Source organism: Coenobita brevimanus, chromosome 109 (genome assembly GCF_032717465.1).
Source record: "Coenobita brevimanus isolate Jiangsu-jjx chromosome 109, ASM3271746v2, whole genome shotgun sequence".
Lineage (NCBI taxonomy): Eukaryota > Metazoa > Arthropoda > Malacostraca > Decapoda > Coenobitidae > Coenobita > Coenobita brevimanus.
Window position 1 is genome coordinate 25267535 of NC_137062.1, and position 4135 is coordinate 25271669.

Sequence of the window (4135 nt, forward strand, 5' to 3'; positions counted from 1 at the left end):
GGGTAGATGAGTGTGAAGTTACATGCGAATGTTTTTTTGCTTAACCATGTGGAGCCTTCCGGGGGCTTGAATGATGAGTAAGTGGGAGTGTGGCTCACACATTTGAGCTTCTGGCCCTACTTCACCCCGCGAAGAGGTGTTAAAGGAATTGTGGATGATGATGATGATATATGCTGTACATTATTCGTAATTAGTGCAATAGTTAATGATATATGTCAATTAGTTGGTTATAGGACAAAGTACAATAGGTGGGATGGGTGGGATGGGCGTACATAGTCGTGGGTAGTGGCGCAGAGTGTGGTTAATACACCGTGTGAGAAAGGCACTGCAGTTTAGTCAACATACTCATGGAGAAGATTTATTTTTTATAATTATCTTCAAAGAAAACGAAAGGAGCAACTTTGAACACAAACATTAGTTAAGTATATACGCGGTGCTGTCGCATACTTTGCGTCTTGTAAACCATGTAACACTAAAGGCATCGTATCAATTGGTTTAACATGAGTTGTCTGATGTCATGAAATTTAAACATGGAGTTTCATCACCCTTTGCCTCACTTTGTTCTACCTGCATCGTTTAGCTTTCTCCATCTTCTCCCTTCATGCAGTGTCTCTTAATCTGGAATTGTAGACCACTCACCTTCCTTAACATCCCAACTACTGTACCTCACATTCCATCTACCTTACCCCCCACATGCCTTACCTGCCATTTGCTTCACATTCGTCTTACCTCACCTTCCCCCTGCTCCACCTTCTCCTTTCTTGCCTTACCCCTACTCCATCTTCCGTCATGCCTTCTCTCATCAGCTTCCCACGCCTATCCTTCCCCCTGCCTCACTGTCCCCCATTCCCACCATCCCTGACTTACCTTTACCTGCTTCACCATCCCTTGCTTCAACATTCCATGTCTCACCTTACCATACCTCATTTTCCACATGCCTCATATTCTACGTGTCCTGCCATCCTATGTATTATCTTTCTCTGCCTTGTTTTCCCGTCTCACCATCCCTGTTTCACCCTCCCCCTGCCACACCTTTCCTGCATTATATCACTCTTCACCTCCTGTCTTCCTTCTTTCCTTCCTCCTTCTCCATTTCCCCTACCTTATTGGTCTCTTTTCGTCCCACCATCCCCTTCCCACTCATCTGCTCATTTTCCTGCCACCTCCCCACCACCATCACCTCAAATATAGTTCCTTTACCTTCTCTCTCATCAGACTTTCTCCCATTTGCAGCTTATTTTGCAGCTTATTTCACGGAGGTCATAAAAAAAAAAAAAAAAAAAAACCTACAACTGCATATCCCCTCTCTCTAACACTTCTCCGTGACAGTGTCATATGGACATTAATGTACTATTGCAAATCAGCATTCCAGATAAGGACAGGGCAATTTTATATTAAACAGCAAGAGAATAACACGACCCAGACGTGTGTAGTGAATCTGCCTGCCCATGTATGCCGTGTGTAAACCGACCGATACACTACACTGATGTCCCAGTTTCCTTCCCACTTCGTTCTGCTCTTCCCAATCCCCGTTGTGCTCTCTCTCTCTCTCTCTCTCTCTCTCTCTCTCTCTCATATTTTATTGTATGATTTTTATTTATAACAGAGCAATAAGGAATTAAAAAAAAAAAAAAAAAAAAAACGGCGCGTTGGGTTGCCATACGTCCGGATTTTCCCGGACATGTCCTGCATTTAGGTGTCAAAATCGTCCGGGGAAATTTTAAAAATTCTCCAAAAGTCCGGAATTTCAGCTTCCATCACTTTTTCTCGAAAAGTTTAATGTATCATTAAACTCTGTAATGGAGAGGGGGGGGGGGTGAGAAAGAGAGAGAGAGACCTTTATTGTTTTGTCAGCTGGTAAGTGTTGCCAACTTGGCTGGTTTAGCACTAGCAGCCAGCTAAATTATCCTGCCTTTTCCTCCTGTTCAGCCACGTATTTATATATATAAAGAGAGAGCGATAAAGTAAATGGAAACTGCATACAATTCCCGGTATTGGCTTAGTTTTCATATTTACACTGTAGCATTTATTATTCTTATGATCTTATCATACATCTAAGGCGCTTTACCATTTCTCAGTCATAAATTTGTCAATTCTGTACTTTGCCTGTTGTCCATAATATTGTAAAAAGATTAAAGATTGTGGTACAGTACATTAGTAATTTGTGTGCATCTATCTATCTATACAGTATATATATATATATATATATATATATATATATATATATATATATATATATATATATATATATATATATATATATATATATATTTCATGGTTTCATAACGCCAAAGATCCAAAGTGTTTGATGGGGGAGGGCAGGGGTTTCAGCGGAGACGTCCGGTATTTTGTTCAGAAATGGCAAAGCTAGCGCAAGCGGAAAGAAAAACTGAGTACCAGGAATACATTCCAATTCATCCCGAAACCTTCACCTCGCACGTAGTTCTCTTTGCATCGTAACCACTTCAATATTATTATCAGTAAATTAACCTGAATTAAGCAGATGGAGAGAGAGAGAGAGAGAGAGAGAGAGAGAGAGAGAGAGAGAGAGAGAGAGAGAGAGAGAGAGAGAGAGAGAGAGAGAGAAAATAGTGGTGTGTGTGTGTGTGATGGACTCCACTTCGATATAACTAAAACTTTGGGGTTGGTGCTCAAAATATTTATGAGGAATGTAGATATAGTTATGTAGAGTGAGAAGGAGCAGTTTGGTAAGGTAAGCTTATTTGTAAGTGAGGTTGGAATGCAAGTGTTACAGGGTGTTATTTGCAGTCACACCTGGGTCAGTAACATATAAATCAGATGGAAAGACATACCACCGTGCTGCATCTATATCTGTGCACAATCACTATTTCTATGGCTGTTGGCTTATGAACTGTCTGCTTGTATCCCTCACTGATCACGAGTGTGTAGCATCTGTCAAGCAACGCACTCACTTCATTTTAGTATAGATCCTTAATGGCAGACTTCACCGATGCTTTCAGTGCTTCATCTATGCTACTGCATACAGTAACTCTACAACTGTCTTCCATTGTCCGTATTTTCCTCTGACTGTTACATCTCGTCTGTTAATCATATTATGTTCTAGAATCTCGAAATGAAAGACTCATTTTTTTTTTTTTTTCTGTATTCTGTTCAGTATTTCTTGATTAAAGCAGACTGTTAAATGCCCAACCAATGTCTCTATTTTATTTCCATAAAAAAAATTGTGAAGAATAGACAAAACATCAGTGAGGGAAGTAGGTTGTTTCAAGCACTGTATTCTCTTGGGTTAGGGACGCTTTATACGGCTTCATCGACAGGGATCTATTACACTTCAGAATGCAGTCATTCTTATTTACCTTACTATCGACAAAAATTGCTCAGACACCGTAGAAGGGACTCCATGTAGGAGGTGCATATATATATATATATATATATATATATATATATATATATATATATATATATATATATACACACACGGTTGAGCCAGGGTTCGCGCCCCGCCAGGGTAATAAACTTTGGGAGTGTTCACCCGGCCAAGTACTACATTGGCGGACACCAGGGGTGCTGTGGTTGAACCAGTGTCGCTTACTATAAAGTATGCTTGCATCCAGTCGGCTTCCGCGGGCCAATTACACTTGGTTCACAGACTACACACACATCCAAAGCCACTCCAACACGACAATTACACTAACAAGCACTTCTCACACCACATACAATCTCTACTAGACAGCCTAAGCCACTTGGTAGAGATACATTGGCCGGACCTGCAGTGGATACTCAAACGGCTGATGATGATGATGATGATATATATATACTGGTTCCTCTGAAAAGGTACAACATATCGAACGATAATGTAAGTACTTTCGTGTGTGTGTGTGTGTGTGTGTGTGTGTGTGCGTGTGTGTGTGTGTGCGTGTGTGTGTGTGAGAGAGAGAGAGAGAGAGACGTGAATCAGATGTGGAAGAGGTGGTACAGGAAGGGCGGAAAATGAAGGCTTGGGCCAGTTAACGATACAGTTAAGAGGGATTCGATTTTTGGACTAACACGAGATATGGTTCAGGAGTGTGGGAGTGAGGCAGAGGGAGAGAGTTGGAAGGAGAGAGAGGGGTAGAGAGTGGGGAAAAGAGAGGCAAGGGGAAATGAGGAGAGG